Here is a 23,977-nt window from a genome sequence, read left to right on the forward strand (position 1 = left end):
CACGCACAGAAGATTAACCCTCTACGGATTACGGCTCCCCAGGTACTGCCGTACCTACTGACGCTGGCCAGGGCTGGGCTGGCGCATGCGTCCATCAAGATTCATCTTGCTGCGATCTCCCGATACACCAGAACCACGGGGCGGACGTCTTTGTGGTCTCATCGTCTGGTGAAAGAATTCATGAAGGGACTGTTCAGATCGTTCCCGCCGGTGAAGGCTCCGGCCCCGGCGTGGGAGCTCAACGTGGTGCTGACCAAGCTTATGGGACCTCCGTTCGAGCCTCTGCACTCGGCTCCGTTGAAGTTCTTGTCGTGGAAAACAGCGTTTCTTGTGGCCATCACCTCTGCACGACGGGTGGGAGAGATCCAGGCCCTTTCCTGCAAGCCCCCGTACTTGACTTTTCACGACACGAGGGTAGTGCTCAGGACGCACCCCTCCTTCATGCCCAAGGTGCCGTCGGACTTCCACCTCAACGAACCCTTGGTGTTGCCTGTTTTCTTCCCGTGGCCTTCGTCGCCGGCTGAAAGGACTTTGCACTCGCTGGATGTGGCTAGAGCGCTGAAGTTCTATGTGGACCGCACAAAGTGTTTTCGGAAGACGTCACAACTCTTTGTGAACTTTGGACCTGTCAATCAGGGGAAGGCTCTCTCGAAGGCCTCCATTTCCAGATGGCTCTCCGGCTGTATCATGTACTGTCATCGGTTGGCAAACCGACCGCTGCCTGGCCGTCCGAGAGCCCATTCCACCAGAGCGATCGCAGCTACCACGGCGTTCCTATCTGGTGTGCCCTTGCTGGACATCTGCAGGGCTGCTACGTGGAGGTCGACGCACACCTTCACGAAATTCTACTGCGTCAATCGGGATTCCAGGGAGGAGTCCAGGGTCGGCCAAGCAGTGCTGCGCAACCTGTTCGCCTAAGGTGAGCCTGGTGAGGAGGTAAGAATTGCTCAATGTTGAGTTTTGGATATAATGCTTAATGTTGAGCCTTTGCCACCTCCCGTGGTTGTGCATGTGTGTACTGCTATGTATTCTTTTATTCATGAGCATGTGAATCCATGCCAGACCCCATGCTGGAGAAGGAACAAGTTACTTACCTGTAACTGTTGTTCTCCAGCATGGGTCTGGCATGGATTTACATGCGAACCCTCCCGCCTACCCCTCTGCAGCTCTTCTCTTGGTCCTAATGCCACTTCACGTGCTACCAAATCTGAAGATGGCTGCCAGAGGCGGGGCTTAGGGAGAGGGCAGTCATTGGCTGTGGTCAGTATGACGCAGAGATCAGTGATTGGTTACTACTACGAAAGACAGATCAGAAACGAAACTGATACTGATTTTTCTTTACCGAGGATTCCCAGCCTGACGACGGGGAATATTCATGAGCATGTGAATCCAGGCCAGACCCATGCTGGAGAACAACAGTTACAGGTAAGTAACTTGTTCCTTCGTCCCCAGGGCCTATCGGAAGACCAGCAGCTCTCGGAGGCCGGCCATCCGCACATGTATGGTCACTTGGAGTGTGAGGAAAAGGACAAGCTGCCAGAGGAAGAGCAATTGCATCCACATCAAGCACCCAAACAAACAAAACCAATAAAATAGGATCCATTTACCCAGATGTCCATTGTCACGATAGTCATGGCCCCATTCATGCAGCTTTATGAAGCTATTCACAAAACCTTCGCGGATTACACTGCCCTGATAACAATGCTTCACGTAAAAAAGGATCTCCGTGGAGGGGTACATTACAGCAAAAGAGTCTACAGGCCTACAGGATGGCCTCACGCGCCATCAAGAGACCTCTGGGCCTGTATCAAAGAAAAACTCAGATATACAGAACCCTTTACCTTCAGTGGCTTCTCCAATGTGTACTACAGCTGGGCATAAATCAAAAAACAGAATGGGGTTAGGAAAGGGGTGAGGACCCCACCACACAAAGTCTCAACCTACCCTTGGTCAACCTAAGAAGCCTAATAGGGGCCAGCAGAAAGGAGAACCAGCGATGCCTATTTCAACTCTTGGTTCAAGTCTCAAAGACCAGACCTACCCCCTTTTTGAGAAAACTAGGAAAGGGATCCCAGCAGCTAAAGGGAGATCTAATCTACGACAATGGAGAAATGATTACAAAAATGTCCTAAAACATTCTCAACCATCTCAAGACGCCACACAGACAAAGCCTCATAATGAGCTCATAATCGTGGATATTACCCAGTCAGAATCCTCTTCCAGGAAAGGAAACAAATCATTAACACAACAGTTTGAACAGTCAAATTCTGATCTTTTGGACCTATCAACCTATTCTGTTGAAAATAATGAATCTGACATTCCATGCCCAAGGATGGAAGTTCGACTAATGCCTAGGATCATTGGAAATGGGAAGCCAAGCTTATCACATGGTCCATCTACACCTCCTTTGTACAACACCTTTGGAAAACTTGAAACATCAATCCCCTTCTGGTGTCTCTCCCTTCCTCACCTTATCTGAAAAATGTGACTGACTGATCCCTACATTTCAAATACAAACGTCAGAGGTCATTAGTATTAACAAAACTCAGCTGACTCGGAAGCCTAATAAAGACCTCTCGTCTTCCTTTTCACAGAAACCTAACACTCATGGCCGGTATCTAAACCAAAAGGATAGTCTTCTACTAAACAATAAGGAAAGCAACAAATCAAGATAGCAGAATTTACCGACAAGAAACATCTATACTAAGACGTATTACTCCCCCTCTCACAAAAAGGGGGACATGAATGAAATGAAGTCAAGAACAACCGCAGAGAAACAGCACCCTAATTTAAGGAAAGATCATCAAAGATGTCTTAGATTGCAGCGAGTGATCGTCAAGGGGGATGTCCTTATTTTAAATTGAAAGAATGTGGTCGGCCTATGTCACTCTATCCCGAGTATAAAACATCTCTCTACTGAAGACATCGCCATATTTGAGTTTAGACGCGAGGAAAGAGCAGACCTTATCCATATTCATCTGCACTCAATGGCGCTAAAAATCTCCTTCTATCAGTGGCCCACAATTCTTTGGCAATAGGCTTCGATATTACTTAACTGCCGCCAAAGCATCTAACCTCGGCGTATCCAAAGAAGAGACAAACAGGCAAAGATAAATCTAATTCAAAACAGGCCAGGTATCAAGGCTTGTCTCTGACCTCCCCAGACAGTGACACCAAGAATAGAGACGGACAAGTGCACCCACACAATCTGAAAGACAGATGCATCATGATTGAAGAAAAATCTTCTAAGATGATTAAACCTACCATTACTCTGACGATTAATAGAGAAGCAACAATGGATCTGCCTTCAACCTCTTAGTGTAAAATAGTGACCCTGAAAACTACAGATTCAGAGGACCCCTGGGCATGGCTCCCTGGGTCCCTAGCAGTCAAAAAGAGGAACTAGCAAAGACTTGACAAAAACTGTTTCACCAAGGATCGCACCCTTGTTTCATGGAACACAAGAGGGTTTACCCATCTAACTCAACAAGACGCCTTACCTTGGAATGACCTGGACTGCGAGAGGAACCGACCCTGATGGTTTCACAGCCCTGGTCAACCCAGCCTTCAGAGGATAACCAGGAAAACCTAGGGCGGGGATCCTGACTTGAATTAATGTAGGGGTAGGATATGAGATTGTAGAACATGATAATCCATCCCCATATATACAACATACAATTCTAAGAAATGACGTCAACTTTGATAACAAAGTCCTACCCCTGCAGAGCCATTTATCCAAAAATAATATCTATTGGGGTGACTCAGACGTAGAACCGAAAGCCATGCTGGAAAAGATTGCTGAAGCTATTGATGTGGGCCTCACATACGAAAATTCTTCGACTCTTATATGTGGCGATTTCAAAATGCCTTCCTACACAACGCTCACCAACATACAAGAGGAAAGATTGAACTCAACCGCTGTGAAGGGAAAAACACGGTTTTGGCATGAATTTGTGAAAAGTCGCGATCTGCACATGATCAACTGTAATATCTGCCATGTAATGTGGAAAAGGGGAGGCTCATCCTCTATCATTGACTACATCTTTGTTTCCTGAGAAATGACTTCATTAATAACAGTCTTGGATGTTCTACCAACAGAAAAAGCGACCCCAATTGGTTGAAATTAACCTGGCCAGCCCCCTTCTCCAATTCCCATGCAAAACTAGCCAGCTCGGTAGAAGTAAGTAGCCAAGGAATTCACCTGAGCTTAAATGCAAAGAAAGTCGATCAAGTAGCCATGAACCTACCTAAAGCCATAGAAAGTCCACAAATGGCAAATCAAAAGTGATGGTGTATTATACAAACCTGCTGGCCTTCTGTTGGACAAAGAAGAAGCAAGGGAGGGCCCATTACAAGCCCACACATCAGCACATCTACGCAATGCAAGGAGATGAGGAGAGCAATAAGATCTATAAGGGCCCTCCCGACTATGTCCCAGGAGCCCCGAATGAAACAAATTTTCATCGTGCAGAGCCTGGTGTAGAAATCATAAGTCTGCCCTTTTACAAAAGGATGCCTAAATCATGCTGGCCGCAATTAAAGAGAAATCTACAGCTCAAATGTGGGCGCTTCTAAGAGCACCCTCTCAGACACAACATTGGGCCTCATTACGAGTGTGCTGGTCCGGAAACAATGGTGCTGATAGTTCCGTACCAGCACCTTTTTCCGGATCCGCATAATATGAGTCAGGATGCCAGTATCACTGGCACCGTAAGTGACCCGCTGCATCTGGCAACACCGTTGATGGTATCTGTGGAATGCTGCTGCAGCCATGGCTGTCATACCGGCATGGCACAACAATGTGTACATTACAAGCAGCACGGACACGCAATTACCGGCATGTATATGCCGGTATCAACGTGAAGTCGATGACGGAAACACTGGCATCGCGGACCGGGCATTAAGTAGACTCATGTGTGTAGAAACATGTCACAGGTGCAAATAATTAGCACAGGTGGTACAAATGAACAGTGCAACAGCAGAAAAGGACCACTCCCACACCCCACAACCCTTGCAAAAACACAATGCTAGCAGTAGCAGTACTGGAGCCGGAGGCCATGCCTGCAGGACTATTACTTGAAGAGGCAGGGAGGCAGAGGATGCAGCAGAGGCGTATGAGAAGGAGGGCCATCCTGGCCCAGCAAAACCCCATTGCCCAGCCTGTTGCACCATGCCGACATCCACTAATCCCTTGTCTAAAGGCCACTCCATTAAACCTGAGCAAAATGCAGATCCACACCCTGTACCGGCTAGACCGGGAACCATCATCATTATAGTGGACCTGATCCGTGATGACCTGGTCAGCCTCATAAATATACGCACAGCCATTGCCCCCCTCGCTGAAGGTAGTGTCCGTGCTACACTTCCTTGCCACAGGCACATACCAAAACACAGTAGGAGAGCTGCTTAAGATATTGCATCCCTGTTTTTCACATGTCCTGTTCCAGGTCATTGATGCACTCCTGCAGCATGTACAAGACCGCATCAGTCTACCTAGAACAGCAGACCAGGTAAAACTCACGAAAATAGTCTTCCATGCCCTTGCAGGCATGCCAAACATAATTGGCGCCTTGGACTGCACACATGTGGAGCTGGTGGCCAGGCATGCTGTGGAAGCTGTGTACCGCAACAGAAAACTATATAATTTGCTGTACGTGCAGATGGTGTGTGATGCCCGCCTCATCATCGCCCATTGCTGTCCCAGATTTCCCAGTTCCACCCATGACTCTATGGTGCTGCACAACTCCACGCTGCCTCTGTACATGGCACGTCACTGTGGACAGCCTACCTGGCTGCTGGGTGATCACAACTACTAGGCCATGAGCAATTTTGAATTGGGGGCCATGTCTAACACACATCCCCCGGGGCTGTGCACATAGAATACTTAATTCCATCTCACATACCACTTACCTTTCCTGCTTAAAAGATAAAAACACCATGAAATGGAACATGTGCCAGATATGGAGTGGAAAGGGGAATGGTTGCCATGATTAAGAATCTCAGGAATTAAGTCCATGGTACTACACATACATTCACTGACTATAAGGGGACAAGTATGTAGTTTGTGTTGTGCTTGCATAAAACATGAAAGTGTGCAGGTGTGACTGAAGCTGTTACACAGTCACATGCCTGAGTGCAAGCCCTTGACAGGTGTGCCTGCAATTTAGATATCTATCTAGTGCATGCATGACAGCAGCCAATCTGAACAAACATGAACAAGATAACTACATGTACCATGATGCACCACAACAGATTAGAAACATGTAGCCATAACACATTTTAGCAGACACACACCACCTGATGGACAGACAGAGAACAACACAGCGCCCACCCACATATCAGTGCCAGCCAACACACCAAATGTCAATGCCCCCTGCCTCATCAAACCACACAATCACACATGCTACTCATGTGAAATGCAAAAGTGCACTCACAAATGGACATGTTGTTCAATTTTCCTTCATAACACAAGAATGATAGATACATCTGTTCATATTCTGGGCCTCATTACGACACAGGCACCTTTTACGGCGCCGTTAACCCCTTACTGCCTAATTACGAGGTCCCTTTGCGGGTCCCTACCTTAACGGCTGGTCTTACCAGCGTTAAGGAACGGGCCCGCAAAGGGACCTTGGAGGCAATTACGGTACCGCAATGTGCGGTACCGTAATTACTGCCTTCCCCATTCCCATTGAGCCCTATGGGGCAAAAATGGGAATGGGGAAGGGCCAATGGTGAATGGGGAATTACCGCCCCGCCAACCTTGTGATGGGGCGGTAATTCCGCTATTCACCATGGCGGATTCCGGCGTCAACCATGGCGCTAATAGCGCCATGGTTAACGCCTGGGTCGTAATGACCCCCTCTGTCTTTTGTATAACAAAGGTTGGAGGTCATTGTGAATGCGAATGACCAAAGTGAATGCCACGGCATGCCACACCACCCACACACATTTTACATAGTGCATATCAGGTACCTGAAACAGGACATATGTTAGCTTAAATTAATGTTGTGTGTTCACTGAAATAATCACTATATAGCTTGTGCCAACATGACATGGACAGAGGAATGACAATGTACACTTTCTGTTGGCCCCCTGCAGGTGATGCTGGTTACCCCCTGTCGCCATGGTTGATGACACCCGTGAGGCAACCACACAGCATCCACGAGCAGGCATACAATCGTGCCCATGTATGTACTCGGGGCACAATTGAACAGACATTTGGCCTGTTGAAGGCAAGGTTCCGCTGCCTGAGCACATTGGGGGTGGGGGGGCAGGGAGGGCACTGATGTACAGTCCAGAAAAGGTGGGTAAAATAGTGCTTGCCTGTGCCATATTGCACAGCATGTGCATCAGACGTGACGTCCCCCTGGCCCCCGACATGGATATGCACCCACCTGAGGCGGAGGATGATAGTGATGATGATCAGGATATTGCCCAGCGCCATGACGGAATGGATGGATGTGTTGCACGGGATGAACTTATACAGCACTACTTCTAATCACCTGTCTGACACGTGGCACAGGCCACCTAGCACACTGGGCACTGCACCTGAATAAATTTGATCACACAAAAAATGATTGTCCAGTCACTAATTCAATTTGCCACACCAACTATATTAAGTGATTACAAACTATGTACAAATGTGAATTTGGTATACCAGTGATATTGTGCACCGCAACTATCGCCACCCCCCTCCCCCTCCCCAACTGTCCCTCCCCAAACCCACACCCCAACTATCCCCACACCCCCACCCCTTCCCCAACTGCCCCTCCCCACACCCCTCCCAAACTGTCCCTCCCCACACCCACTCCCCAATTATCCCCACCCCTCACCCCCTCCCAGCTGTCCCTCCTCACACCCCCTCACCAAACTGCCTTCTGGGGCCTGGGTCCTAAATACCTTCAACTCTCTCTTCCCAAATATCTTCCTTCCCGAGCCCTTCGCTCATCCGCCTCCAACTCCCTCAGGGTCAGCCGCTTCTCGAAGCAACGAGCTGGGGGTAGATCTCTCTCCGCGGCAGGGGCCTCCCTCTGGAACAGCCTTCCTGCCTCCCTGAAACTCGAGGAGAACCATCTCCGGTTCCGGAAGCACCTCAAAACCTTCCTCTTTGCTTCTGCTTTCTCTCTCCCTCTCCCCTGCTAAACAGCTAATATTCTTCACTGAAACTGCACTGATCCTGCAACTGGACCTCTCTAAACGGCCTCGGCCCTGGGCCCAGCCACTCTCCACTTGCACTGATGCCCTGGAACCCCTCTGCACTGCGGGACTGTCTCTGTATCCCTACAGCCCCCCCCTTCCCCAGCACTTGTTCTGCACTTACCTTGCACTTGCCACCAGCTGGCCCTATTTATTTATTACTTTACGCCACTTACCTTGTACTGCACTTCCCCCCCTCCCCTTCCCCTTGCACTTTTCCCCCTCCCCCACCCCTGCACTTGCGCGATCTGAATGACACCTGGCCTAGTAGGATCGTTGTCTGTCTCCCCTTGTTCCTCCCCTCCCTGCCTCGTCGCGCCTTGAAACACCTGTGTATAGGCGCATTACAAATACCATATCATATCATATCATATTTGCATATCATGTCCTGTATAACTATGTACATTAGCACAGTACTCAGACAGGGCACCCATGTATCCATGCCCTATTTCCAGCCCCTTTTAGGTTCTGGGGTGCGGCTTTGCGCTGGCCGAGACAGCTGCACCGAGCGACGCATTGGGCTGTCTGTAAAGAACACCCTGGTGTGCTACTAGTGGAGGGAGCCGATGGTATAGACAGGTGCCTTTGATCCAGGAAGGCCTGGAGCAACATGGACATTGATCCAGCTATCGAGGACATAACACTGTTGCCTTCCCTCACCAGGCATGACATTTGCACAATGGCAAGTGTACATCTGCCCAGTGCCTGTGCATTTCTCCTTGAACTGGCCTGGACACACTCCCGTATGAATTGTGCCTCATGAAGGTGCTGCTGCTCGAGTGATGTCCCTCAGTAAGGGTGGAGGTTGGGGGCTCATTGGGACCATGGGACTGAAGGCCATGGCCCCCTTGTCATGATCACTGCTTCCAAGGAGCTAGGACCAGCCCAACGTCCTTGGAAGCAGGCCCCTAACCTTCATCCTAGGCACCAGCCAGTCCCCACTGGGACCTTTTGGACCTTGTCCTGGCGCCGGTGGCACCAGGCTCATCAGAGTCACTGGTCCCGGCACTGGAAGCGCCGGGCTCATAATTTGTATAAAGATGCTTGGGTGGACTTACCTGCAGCAGACCATGCTGCTTACTCACCAGCCACATAGAAATCCTCTGTGAGCCAGGACTACTTTCTTACCTGGGTGGGGCCAGCTCCACTCCCTGGATACAACACTGGAACTCTTCTGGAACAGGAACTCTTTTCTTACTAGGGCGAGGCCGTGGAGGAAGATGCCTCATCACTCCAAGGCTATTTAAACCACACCCGATTGATGAAACGTGCTTCGCGTTATTCTGCATCTGCAGCAGAACGCTCACCGTGTCTGTTCCAGTTTTCTTCTTTCCGATCCTGAACCTGCAAGAATAAACACTTACCATTCCGGTATCCAGCCTTCAGTAGCACCTGCAAAGACAAGAAGCAACAGGTTAGCACGGCAACCTTCCCGCGCAGCGTTTTCCTTACCTGGATCCATCGGCAGCTACCATCTCTTCACGCTGCTCCTCCGCCTGCACTCCGGGAATTCTGGTTTTCTTCAACGCTGCAATCCTGCACCTGAAAGACAAAAGAAGAGACATTAGACAGGTATTTTACTTATGCGCCATTGCGCCCGCCACCATTGGGCGCCTGCAAATACTCCGGCCTTTACTTACGCATTTCCAAGCGCGTCAATTCAAGACTCTGGCGCGAACTTCGGCTTTCTTCACACCATCTTCGCCCTGCAAGACAAATAGAAAAAGCATTATACAGAGCCCTGTTCCACATTAATGTGCCCACGCACCTGAAGACTGTAAGGACTTAAAAGGTGTCCGGAAACTCACCGTTCGTGCAGTTAACGACGGTAGCAACCCTCTGATTTCAAGAGGCCTACGTTTCATCCAGTGAAGGAACTGGCAACGGCACCCTGCACCAGACGCAGATGGAGAGTCCAGCATTCACCTATCTAAGGTGAGCACGTTGACCTTGGGGCTCCACGGAAAAGCGAGGAAGGGAAAGGGAGAGAGATACCCGACAACCCCAGATCATTAACCCCATATTCTTTCACCTGCAGATATCTCTCTCTTCGAGTTAGACACACAGTAAAAAGAGGAGCAGCCCCGGAAGCCAATCGAGTCCTGCACTTCACTTTTCGAGTCACAGACACCATCCTGCCAAGACCGGCGCCTCCGTGGGAATCAGGTGAGCGTTACAGAACGCGAAGCCGACCGCAAAACTCCTACCCAGGCGCAATGGAAACCTCAGATACTGATCAATTGGCCCAGTTGCTTGGGGAACTAAGAGCAGAAGTACATGCAGCTCGTCAGGAAACAAACGCTTTAAAAAGAGAGCTGATAATATCCAAGGAGCGAACAGAGGACCTCGCTAGACAATTGCTACGAACACAAGCAGGACAAACACCTTTGCCCGCTCCAGGAGGAAATTATCCTTCAGCATCTTCCTCAAATCCAGTGCAAATCAATCTACCCGGTAATGTGCCCTTGGCTCCGCCCGAACGCTTTTCTGGTGACCCAAAGAGATTTGCAGTGTTCATTAACCAGTGCCGCCTACACTTCATATGTAGACCAGCTGCCTTCCCAACAGATCAGGCCAAGGTGGCTTTTGTGCTTTCTTATCTCAGTGGCAGTGCCGCAGGTTGGTCGATCCCTTTAGTCACTCAGGATGATCCGGTTCTTTATGATTTCCAGGCCTTCCAGTCCAGCATGGAGAAACTGTTCGCAAGACATGCATGAGGGCTGGCCTTGGACAATGAACTCCTTTCGTTACGACAGGGTAATCAAGACCTCTTGACTTACATTGCCTCATTCAATAGACTTATAGTGGAAACTCAATGGCCTGAGGATAAAAGGATAACGCTTTTCTACAGAGGCCTGCGTGGAGAGCTCAAGGATGTGTTAGCTCAAGTTGTGAATCCTCCACAAGAATGCTCAGACTATATTGACTTAGTTGTTCAATTGGACCACAGATTACAGAACAGAAAGGCTGATCGTTCCAAATTTGATACCAGAGTGTTTTCTAAACCGCAGACCTCTACTAGGGGAGCTGACACCGTGGAACCCATGCAAATAGGGGGCATGAAAGGACCTTTAACCCAAAAAGAGTGAAAAAGGAGAAGACAGCTGCAATTATGCCTCTATTGCGGAAACTCTGGGCACTTTCTTCGAGACTGTCCAGTGAAACCAGCTAAGAAGGCTGTAGGAGCCGCAGATACCTGTACCACAAATTCTGAGCAGGGAAACGACCTAGCCCGACAAGTGTAGAGGTCCTCTTGCCGAGCGTTAAAATCTGTTCCATGGCCTCGCATTTCGTGGTGCCTATGGTCCTCATTAGCCCTGAACGTCCGGATCGTTTGCATGCAATTGAAGCTTACATCGACAGCGGAGCAATCAGTAATTATGTGGACCGTGAAATGGTATCAAGGATGAATCTACCTCTTGTCCCTAAGGCAGTAAAAGATGTCATTACTACAGTGGATGGCACGGAGATAGCCTCCGGACCAGTAACTCACGCCACCCAAGAAGTGACGTTAGTGAGCCAAGAGGGACACCGGGAGAAGATCGTGTTCGATGTGATCAAGGCTCCGCAGTTCCAGATCATTCTGGGAATTCCTTGGTTAGAGAAGCACAATCCTCAGATCGATTGGCGAGCAAAGACGGTTCAGTTTCCAGAATGTATCTCCACTTGTTATCCTCGGCCTCATGTTTCACTGGCGGCAACCTCTTCTGAGGTTCCCAAACTACCTCCCGAATACCAGAAATTCCAAGACGTCTTTCGGAAGGACCAAGCTAACACCCTGCCTCCTCATAGGTTGTACGACTGTCAAATAGATCTGATACCCGGAACAACTCCTCCTTGCAGTAGGATTTATGCCCTCACCGAGCCAGAGAATCTTCACCTCAGACAATATCTGGATCAATACCTAGCTAACGGATTTATCCGTCTTTCAAAATCTCCAGCTTCCTCGGCTTTGTTCTTCGTTCCGAAAAAGGAAGGAGACCTTAGGACTTGTATAGATTACCACTCCCTGAATCAAATCACTGTTAAAAACAGATACCCGTTACCTTTGATCCCTGAACTCCTGGACCAAGTCAAAGACGCATGTATATATACAAAGTTAGATCTCAGAGGAGCCTACCACTTGGTACGAATAAAAGAGGGCGATGAATGGAAGATGGCCTTCCGCACCAAGTATGGGCTGTTTGAATATCAAGTTATGCCCTTTGGACTATGCAACGCTCCTGCCGCATTCCAGTATTTTATGAATGATGTCCTTAGAGAACTCATAGATGTGTGTGTTGTTGTCTACATTGATGACATCCTCGTCTATTCATCATCTGAAGAGGAACATCAGAAGCACGTTAAAGAGGTCCTCGAGAGATTACGTCAACATAACCTCTTTGCTAAGCTTGAAAAATGCGTTTTCACCGTAACTGAGGTTGAGTTCCTGGGATTCATATTGTCACCAAATGGAGTCCATATGGATTCAAAGAAAGTCGATGCAATTATCAAGTGGCCTTCACCAACCTCTATAAAAGGAGTTCAAAGCATGTTAGGCTTCGCTAACTTTTACCGCAGGTTCATTCCTGAATTCTCTCGAATAGTCCAGCCCATCACCGCTCTATTAAAGAAAAACAAACGTTTTGAGTGGTCTACCGAGGCGGAACAAGCTTTTCAGGACTTAAAAGCTAAATTCATCTCTGCACCTGTTCTAAAACACCCTCGCCCAGAACTCCCCTACATCGTAGAAACAGATGCTTCTAGCCTTGCTATGGGGGCAGTTTTATCACAAAGAGATCCGGTCACACACCAATTACATCCTGTAGCCTTTTGGTCCCGCAAATTCTCGGCTCCCGAGATCAACTATTCAATTACAGACAAGGAACTTTTAGCTATCAGATCAGCCTTTAAAGCCTGGCGGCATTATCTTTTGGGAGCCAGACACACAGTCACCGTAATGACAGATCACCGCAACTTACAATATCTGAAGACGGCCAAAGCTCAGTCTTCCAGGCAGCTCCGCTGGGCTCTGTTTTTGGCTGAGTTTGACTTTATAATTACTTATCGACCAGGCAGTAAAAACGGAAAAGCAGATGCCCTCTCCCGGATGGGAATAGATGAACACTTGACCAATCCTGAACCAATACCCATAATCCCGGACCAAAGGATTTTGGGCTTGGTCAGCACTCAATCCTTTGAAGACATCGAGACTACAGTCAAATCACTCCTAACTCCGGCAGAATTACAGGACTGGCAATTCAAGGGGAAGGATTTCTCAGTGGACCAAGAACTACCTTATTTCCGAGGACGATTGTACTTGCCCTGTGAGGAAATACAAAAACAGGTAATCTCCTGTTATCACGACTCATTAATGGAGGGTCACCCTGGCATTACCAAAACCATGGAAAAGGTCAAAAGACATTTCTGGTGGCCATCATGGAAGAAGGATATTAGAGACTTTGTAATCTCCTGCGGTGTGTGTGCTCAGAATAAAAGTCAGAAGGAGAAACCAGCCGGCCTCTTACACCCACTGGACATCCCTCCCTGTCCATGGCATACCCTGTCCATGGATTTCATCACGGACTTACCTCCATGCTCAGGGTATAATACCATTTTAGTAGTCGTGGATCTATTCTCCAAGATGGCTCACTTCATTCCCCTGAAGGGCCTACCTTCAGCTTCAGTATTAGCCCGAGAATTCTTAGAAAACATCGTTCGGTTACACGGTTTTCCCTCGGTTTTGGTTTCCGATAGGGGAAGTCAATTCATCTCCCACTTTTGGGGAAGTTGCTGTCGCTTAGCCCAAATTGATGTGAGACTTTCAACCAGTCACCATCCCCAAACTGACGGACAATCCGAAAGGACAAATCAAACTCTAGAGCAATATTTACGTTGCATGCTCCAACAGACTGAAGACCCTTGGAAGGATATCCTTTGGATCGCTGAATACGCTTAGAACAATTCGACCCATCCTGGAATCGGGAAGACTCCCTTCTTCCTATTATACGGAAACCATCCTAGGACCTCTAACCTGGATCCTCCCCAAGAATTCGAAACACCTGCGGTGGATCACTTGCACTCGGTGATCACTCGTACTTTTAAAGAAGCCACTGCCCATCTGCAAAGAGCTAAAGCTCTATACAAGAAAGGAGCAGATCAACACCGTAAAGAGGCCCCTCACTACGCAGTGGGAGATCAGGTCTGGTTATCCACTAAGCACCTGCCTCTAAAAGGACCCCGCACCTTCATCCCGAGATACTTAGGACCCTTTCTCATCTCTGCCATAATTAATCCGGTGGCTGTCAAATTGGAATTGCCTTCGCATATGAGAATACATCCAGTATTCCATGTCTCCTTACTAAAACCAGTACAACCAGAAACCCGATTGACCGAACTCCCAGAACCTGTTTTAGTGGATGGAGAACTTGAGTTCGAAGTAAAGAACATCCTAGACTCCAAAATCTCCAAATCTAAATTATATTACCTGGTTGATTGGAAAGGATACGGCCCCCAGGAAAGGTCTTGGGAACCCTCAGAACATGTCCACGCACCTCGTCTGGTCAAGAAATTCCATCTAAATCACCCCGACAAGCCAAAACCCCCGGAGAAGACACACTTAGGAGGGGCCTTGAGGGGGGGTGCTGTCATGATCACTGCTTCCAAGGAGCTAGGACCAGCCCAACGTCCTTGGAAGCAGGCCCCTAACCTTCATCCTAGGCACCAGCCGGTCCCCACTGGGACCTTTTGGACCTTGTCCTGGCGCCGGTGGCACCAGGCTCATCAGAGTCACTGGTCCCGGCACTGGAAGCGCCGGGCTCATAATTTGTATAAAGATGCTTGGGTGGACTTACCTGCAGCAGACCATGCTGCTTACTCACAAGCCACATAGAAATCCTCTTGTGAGCCGGGACTACTTTCTTACCTGGGTGGGGCCAGCTCCACTCCCTGGATACAACACTGGAACTCTTCTGGAACAGGAACTCTTTTCTTACTAGGGCGAGGCCGTGGAGGAAGACGCCTCATCACTCCAAGGCTATTTAAACCACACCCGATTGATGAAACGTGCTTCGCGTTATTCTGCATCTGCAGCAGAACGCTCACCGTGTCTGTTCCAGTTTTCTTCTTTCCGATCCTGAACCTGCAAGAATAAACACTTACCATTCCGGTATCCAGCCTTCAGTAGCACCTGCAAAGACAAGAAGCAACAGGTTAGCACGGCAACCTTCCCGCGCAGCGTTTTCCTTACCTGGATCCATCGGCAGCTACCATCTCTTCACGCTGCTCCTCCGCCTGCACTCCGGGAATTCTGGTTTTCTTCAACGCTGCAATCCTGCACCTGAAAGACAAAAGAAGAGACATTAGACAGGTATTTTACTTACGCGCCATCGCGCCCGCCTCCATTGGGCGCCTGCAAATACTCCGGCCTTTACTTACGCATTTCCAAGCGCGTCAATTCAAGACTCTGGCGCGAACTTCGGCTTTCTTCACACCATCTTCGCCCTGCAAGACAAATAGAAAAAGCATTATACAGAGCCCTGTTCCACATTAACGTGCCCACGCACCTGAAGACTGTAAGGACTTAAAAGGTGTCCGGAAACTCACCGTTCGTGCAGTTAACGACGGTAGCAACCCTCTGATTTCAAGAGGCCTACGTTTCATCCAGTGAAGGAACTGGCAACGGCACCCTGCACCACACGCAGATGGAGAGTCCAGCATTCACCTATCTAAGGTGAGCACGTTGACCTTGGGGCTCCACGGAAAAGCGAGGAAGGGAAAGGGAGAGAGATACCCGACAACCCCAGATCATTAACCCCATATTCTTTCACCTGCAGATATCTCTCTCTTCGAGTTAGACACACAGTAAGAAGAGGAGCAGCCCCGGAAGCCAATCGACTCCTGCACTTCACTTTTTGAGTCACAGACACCATCCTGCCAAGACCGGCGCCTCCGTGGGAATCAGGTGAGCGTTACACCCCTCGTAGCTCTGGTCTGTGTCAACGCTTTCTGCTCCAGCCTCATCCCCAGTGTTTTCATCAGGACCCCCTTGTGGAAGTCCTTGCGGCAGGGGTGCAGATGCCACCGGGATGGTGGGCAACGGGGGTGCAGGTGCCACTGTGATGGTGGGCAGCAGGGGTGCAGGTGCCACTGGAATGGTGGGCGGCTGGGGTGCAGGTGCCTCTGGGATGGTGGGCGGCTGGTGTTAAGCGGATGTGGATGCACTTTCATGTTTGCCAGAGGATGCTGGGGAGTCCTGTGTGGAAGTGGTGGTGGTCCGTCTGAGGGGAGGCCTGGTGGCCCTGGATGTACTTGGCTAGCCAGCCTTATTGCCAGATGATGTGCTTGTGGGAGTCAGGAAGGCAGGGCATCATTGATGGGTGTGGATTGATGAGACAGACAAGAATTCTAGTACTTTTTGATGATAATGCTGTGTCAGGGACATAGTGGTGGCTATGGCATGCTGCATACAGGCTTGTGTCAGAGATACTGTGCGGGTGCATGTGTGGTGTGCCTACATGGTGTGTGCAGTGGCACTTCCGTGGTCTACTAGTGTGTCCCGGTTAGGGTTTTATGGGTGTGGCCCACAAGCTGTATGATATTGTCTTGTGGCTGGTTGTGCCATGGATGTGTTCCACATATGACTGCGGCCTATGGCACTTACTGCGTCAGTGATGATTTTGCAACATGGGTCGTGGTGGATGGGACGAGGGGGCCACATGTTTCATTGCTGTGTGCAGCAGGTCATTTCCTGGTGGTGTAGGTGCTTGGCACTGACGTGACTTTGGGCCTGTGCTAGCACGGCGGTTACAACACAAGTTAGGCTGTGTCAGGGGGATGTGTGTCTGAGTGCCAGCAGGAGCATCTTGTGAGGGCAATACAGGGATCCTGTGTTATGTTCACTGTGTGACTGGGTATGAATGAGGTTTGGGTGTAAGGTGTATGTGGATGTGTGCAACCAGGTTGCAGGAGGGTGCGGCCGGCAGGGCAGTACTGGCGTTGTGCATGACATACTTGCCATGTTTGCCAACTCTATTGTATGCAGTGTGGACAAGGTGGATGATGTGACATTGGGCTTATGGGTACTCAGCAGCCTTCTCCGATGTCGCGGCTCCGGCCTCCGCTGCACCAACTCTCTCTATCAACTCTAGGTGCAGCACTCTACAGCAGGTCTCCTCCCATGGCTGCAGGTGGATGTGGGATGCTGTGCTGCCTCCTGTGGCCATGCCCTGGGCGCGCTGGGCCGACAGGAGGTTTTGCACCCTCAGACGAAGGTCGTCCCACCTTTTGTGGCAGTCCTAGACAGTTTGTGGTGTAGTTCCAACTGCCGTGACCTTCTGGGCCACCTCCTCCCAGCTTGCCTTCTTGCGTAACTGGGCCTGCCTTCTGAGGTCATTGCTGAATATCTGGTCAGCATGTTTGACTATGGTATCTGCGAGCATGTTCAATTCAGCCTCGCTGAAGCGCAGCTTTCGCCTCCGGGTTGCAGGTACCCTTTCTGACATGCCTCCAGATCAGATTCTGTGCTCAGGATGTGGGTGTCATTCCTGTGCTCAAAGGATTGCAGTAGATTGTGTTTTGTTAAGGTCCGCCGGTCCATTTCCTTTTCCAGCGATTCGTTATTTCTGGTTACGGTAATAACGACACCCGTGTTACCGGTGCTGCTGAGTCCGGTAGCGTGGAGCCGGAATCCAAGTTAATGACATAGAGGATGGTGGTAAGGGGATTTTAGGTGGGTTTGGTGGTATTACTGGCGTGCCGGTTGAACCGTTTCCAGCATGCCGGAATGCACGTGCACATTAACGATTTTTTACCACTGGACCCGTAATGAGGTCCATTGTCTCCATGCTATAGGAGTAACGGACGCAGCTTCGTTAGAATTCCATCCAAAGCTCTTCAAGGATCCCATACTATGCAGGAGATCCAAGCTCTAGAAGAATGGACTCTATCCTACGATCTTGAGGATCTAATATTAATGATAAAAAGACTCGACCCCTCAAGAGCTCTGGGACCGGATGGGACCTCCAATCATATGATGAAATTACATCCGGAACATAGGGCCAGGTTGTTGGACACGTTACTCCAAAAAATCCTGAAGAAAAAAACAGATCACGTGGACTTGGAAGACCACTCACATAATTCTGATATTTAAAAATGGAGCAAGAGCTGAGCCAACTAACTATAGGCCCATAGCCCTCCTTAACGTCATGGGGAAATGGTATGCCTCTCTACTGCTGAAAAGAATGACCCGATGGCTGGAACTTAATGCTCTCCAGGACCAATTTCAAGCAGGATTTGTAAAGGGCCTAGGTACGGCCCCTCCAGCATTTATCCTCTCCATGCTAAAATCCTGACATCTAACACAAAATCCACCTGGCATTTGGTGACATTACCAAGGCCTTTGACACTCTTAACAGAAAGTGTCTTTGGCACAAACTGAGGGAGAAGAATTGTCCCAGAGACTTACTTGAACAAATAAAAGGCCTTCACTCGAACACCTCCTTTAGAGTGCGTCTTACAACAACGGGCCAACTAAGTGAAGAAATTCAAACTTACAGAGGAGTAAATCAGGGATGTGCCTTAGCAACAGCCCTTTACGACATTTATATTTTAGATCTTGCCAAGCACATGGCTCTAATACGCTGTTTCCCGCCTAAACTGGAAACCACGACCATAACCCATATACTCTATACTGACGATTTTGTCCTCCTGGACTCTACAGAAATTGGCCTACAATGCCAGCTAGAGGGCCTGCAGAAATACCCAGCGAGGACCTATTTAGAGATATGATGATAGTTAGGTATGATGGGTGACTGAACCTGCATTGGGAAACGTGGGAGAGTAAAATTTATATAAAACTGTTTCATAGTAACACTACGCCACCTAGGAAACAGCCAACTCCAAAGCCCTTGCCACCCAGCACCCTAACAGCATTCCCATTGCCTTTCAGGGCCCAAAAGGAGCCACGACTGCCAACAGGACGGCACCCATTTCAGGAACAGGACCCCACAGGGGGCTCAAGACCGATTGACAATAGGTAAGAGGCTCTTTCCTCGCCATTCCCAACCTTGACTACAACCCTTTACCAAATCCTGGCTAACTTTATTCTGTTCTTTCTCCTCTTTCTCCGACCTTGAATTATAATTCATCTCATCAAATGTATGTGTTATGTAATTTTGAATAACGTACCACAAATCATGCACTTCACTTAAACACCACTATTCATGGACCTATTTAACTTATTTTCACAAATGTCACGAACCACATGATTTTTGAATATTCATCAGCCTTGATAAAGACCCACGGGTCGAAACACGTGTCGGCTGACAAACAAGGCGCACTACTGCCCTTAAGTGTACTTAACGCTTATCTGATGTAATATGATCAAACAATTCAACACTATCACTAATAAAAGCGAATCCTGTATCGCACTAACTAAAGTGTTAGAAAAATTATTGCAACTAATGAAGCAAGATAGCCAGGAGAAAAAACGTCCTTCTTTCTGTTTCATAATAAACCAGCAAGAGTGGGTGGTTGAAACATTTGCGGGATGCTCTTCGAATTGTTACTTGGGATACCCTGATACCATGCAGTTTCGAAAGTGGGTTTACATGTATGAGTACTTATTGTCTTTATGTGACTAAGGATCTTAATTGCAAACAAACAGTGAACAAATGCTACATATGTTTTTTAAACTTCTTTGGGCAGAAGTGGTTTCAAATTGACACAGTATTATGCTTCTGTAAATATTTCCCTGGTAACACGAACAAAATATTATAATGATTGGGAAAGGAATTGGCATGTTTTGATTGGGGATTTTATTGGACGACAAATACACATTAAAGGTTTTATTATTGAAATTTAGAGAGGGAGTCTATGATATTTTGAGAATTTGCATAATATTAGAGATGGATTTGATGGTGGGTGGGGAAAGGTTAATAGATACAGCTGAATGGATGAGGAGACTTAGAGTGCAAACATTCACTGTAAGATATGGTAGAGTGCAAACATTCACTGTAAGATATGGTATTCGGATTGGATGGTGGGAAGTTATAATGATTTGGAATTGTCAATGACTTTTGTAACATAGTTTATGAAATATAGGGATGCAGTAGGAGAAGAAATGTGGATGAATTTCTTTCTGATAATGGACACCGTTAATCGGGAGTCTAAGGTTTAGAACATAGTTTGACAATTCATGAGAAGACTCTGAGATGGTTCTGTAACTTCTTGGACGGACATAGGTCAAATCGTTTGCAGATTTATTTTCTTTCTTTCTTTTTTTGTTGTTGTAATGTACTGTCTCTGTTTGTTTTATGTGTTGGTTGTATGTTGTAAGGTGGAAGCATGCATAATAGAGAGCAGTGTAAATAGGATGCACATGAGGATTTCAAATATTAACAAGCGAACATTCACTGAGATGTGTGAACAGAGATATTTACTTAGCTCATGTTGGGTTGCAAATATGTAAGGTGTTTGTGATATAATGGGTGACTTAACGTTTGGATCTTGGAATGTTAAGGGTCTAAATTGCCCAAAGAAAAGGAAAAAAGTGATGGCTAGATTATGGAGAACGAAGGCGGATGTAGTGCTTTTACAAGAAACTCACTTATTGGATCAATCTAGGAAATTTCTGACCAACAATAAGTATCCTTGTGAGATATCTGATTGTTATGTTTCAAAATCAAGGGGAGTTAGTGCCCTCTTTAAGAAGGGACTTATTTTTAAGATTGCGAAAGTGGTGATGGATGGAGAAGGTAGGATACTTTTAGTTGACATTTTTATAGTGATAAGGTTATTACAATTGGATGTGTATATGGTTCATGTCCTCCAAATAAATTATTCTTTGAGACTATTATGCGGTTGCTACGTGATATGCAGGGTGACACAATTATAATTGGTGGAGACTTTAATTGTGTTCTTGATCATGCTGTTGATCGATCAGCAGTGTGCAGATTCACAAATTATGGGATCAGTGGAGAGTTTGGTTTGTTCCTTGAAAGATTCAATCTTGCAGATTCATGGAGGATTATACATTGCTCTAGTAGAGAATACTCCTTCTATTCGCCAATGCATGATTCCTTTTCCCGGATTCACTATGCACTGATATCAGAGAGATTGGTGGATAAGTTGCTGAGTGCAAACATTAGGGAACGTGAAATTTCTGTTCACGCTTTGGTGGATTTAAGGTTGGTAGTAGGTGGAGAAAAATCAAACTTCTTAAAATGGCACATGAAAGCAGGTATATTGAGAAATGACAATGGAGTAATTCATCTCAAAGCATATATTGAGATGTTTTTCAAGGAAAACATGGGTTCTACGGATATTCAAACTATGTGGGATAGTTTTAAGGCTGTCATAAGAGGTGAATTAATTAACAGGACCTCATACTCTAGGAAAACTGGGTTACAGGAGATACGTAAGGGGGAGTTATCTGCTTTTCAAAGGAAATATGCACAAACAAAAATACGGACGATCGCCTAAAGATGTGTCATACACAGGAAGAACTGAAACACAAAACAAATATGATGGTTGAAAAGTGTATCTTTTTTATGAAGCAATAGTACTGGGAGGGTGGGGATAATAGCGGTAGATTACTGGCTAATAGACTGAAAGTGATGATGGAATCATAATTTATACAAAATATTGAGAATGCGCAGGGTGAAATTGTTATTAAGAATGCAGACATTTGCCAATGTTTCTGTTCCTATTAAAAAGCTATTTACACAGAAGATACCTTTCCATTAGAGTCAGAACTAGAGACCTTTTTTTAGCAAATTAGACCGTCCCAAATTAAAAATTGAAGATGCAGAGGCATTAGATGCAAAGTTTGAAATAGGAGAGATCTTAAAAGCCATCGAACAACTTAATCTTGGCAAGTCACCAGGATTGGATGGTTTGCCTTCAGAGTTTTATAGACCCTTTGGGGATACACTAGCTCCCATTATGTGTGATCTGTTCCATGATTTTATCTGCAAAGGGACCATTTGCCCATCAATGCGTGAAGCCCTTATAACACTGATTCCGAAACCAGGAAAGGATCATAAGAAGTGTGGTCATTATAGACCCATCTCTTACTTAATGTGGATATTAACATTTTCTCTAAAGCATTAACTAACAGGTTGGATAAATATATTGGGGGCCTAATACACAAATCACAAGTATGATTTATGAGGAATAGGCCCGGGTATGACAATATCAGGACCATTATTGATATATTGGGATTATCAAGGGATGTGCTTCAGGAAACAGCACTTGTATTTATTGATGCGGAGAAATCCTTCGACAGAGTGAATTGGGCAATTTTGGAGTTCAGGATGCAAAGGTTTAGATTTGGGTTACATTTCTTGCAGGCTATCAGATGTCTTCATGTTGATGCGACAGCTAGAATTTGGGTGAACAATGAGGCTTCCGCTTCGTTTAAATTGGAGAGGGGTACAAGGCAGGGATGCCCGCTGTCACAGTTCTTGTTTAACTTAGCTTTAGAATCCTTTCTTGCATATATACTCGGGGATAATGTTACCAAGGGACTAACATTTGGGGACACAGAAATCAAAGTCTTGTCATATGCTGATGACATGGTATTTATATTATCAAATTTGAGGGAGGGGAGTAGTGCCCTGAAGAGAGCTTTTGAAAGAGTGGGTAATCTTTCTGGTCGCAAAGTAAACTGGGAAAAGTCCGAATTTTTTCCACTTTCAGAAAAATGTATGAGGGGTGATTTTGAGGATTTGAACTGTAAATGGTCTGATTTGAAAGTTAAGTATTTAGGGGTATTCCTCGCCAGGGACTTGAAAGGAATTGTTGGGTTAAATGCTGACATTTTGATTGGTGACCTAATTAGATATATCAGAAAATGGGAGGGTTTGAATCTGGGAATTTGGGCTAAGGTTAATGCCATTAAAATGACTTTATTGCCAAAAGTGTTATATTTAAACCAATCACTTCACTTACCTTTTACTGAGAAATTATTTAAAAGGATTGATAATACATTTCAGAGATTTCTATTGGGTGAGAAGGGGAAAGCGAAAATTCCTAAATATATTATGTTGCGTAAAGTACAGGAGGATGGATTCGGTTACCCGGATCTGGTTAAATACCATAGGGGCTTTATTTTAAAAAAAGGCTGCTCATTATAAGGTATCCATGCATAGTTAGGAGCCAATTTGGCCTAAAATTGAGAGGGAGGTATTTTGCCCATTGGAATTGGACGATATTTGCTTGATGGAAAGAATTTCATCAAGACAAGTTACATTTCAAACTATAAATGCAACATGTATGACTCTAGTTTCTTGGTTGATAGATAATGATCAGAATATTTATTTGCATTCCAAGGCTTCAATTTGGGTTAATCCTAGTCTTCAGCTGGCAAACAAAACTCTACATTGGAGAAGTTGGATTGTTAAAGGTATTTTAAGAATAGAGGACATTATACATGACAGACGGATGGTTCCCTTTTTAGAGTTGCATAGGAAGTTTGGTTTGGAAATGAGGGAGTTGGCTAGGTATAACAAAGTTAAGATACTTTTCTGTCAAAGGCTATGAATGTTGTCATGTAAAGTACTGACATCATCTCCAGGCGCAGTATCTACTTGCGTCAACCTAATGCCGAATATATTGAAAGAAAATGGAGTCAAAAGCTACCCTTATCAGTGACACTAAGGTAGTTTGTCTAAAAAAGTCCAGTGGAGCATTAGATAACGTATATCAATATATACGAGTAGAGTGCAGAGTGCAGTGGAGCTTTAGATAACGTACATCAATATATACGTTATCTAAAGCTCCACTGCACTCTTTTAGA

The 23,977-nt window shown here is 46.8% G+C and overlaps 1 protein-coding gene across 2 annotated transcripts in view; it reads left to right on the forward strand.

Moving 5' to 3' along the window:
* Positions 1 to 23,977, forward strand: part of NAGA (alpha-N-acetylgalactosaminidase) — a 2,142,885-nt gene that overhangs the window by 1,770,824 nt on the left and 348,084 nt on the right. The window lies entirely within an intron of this gene.

The sequence above is a fragment of the Ambystoma mexicanum genome, chromosome 3q, assembly GCF_040938575.1.
Source record: "Ambystoma mexicanum isolate Mex_15411 chromosome 3q, UKY_AmexF1_1, whole genome shotgun sequence".
NCBI classification, from domain to species: Eukaryota; Metazoa; Chordata; class Amphibia; order Caudata; family Ambystomatidae; genus Ambystoma; species Ambystoma mexicanum.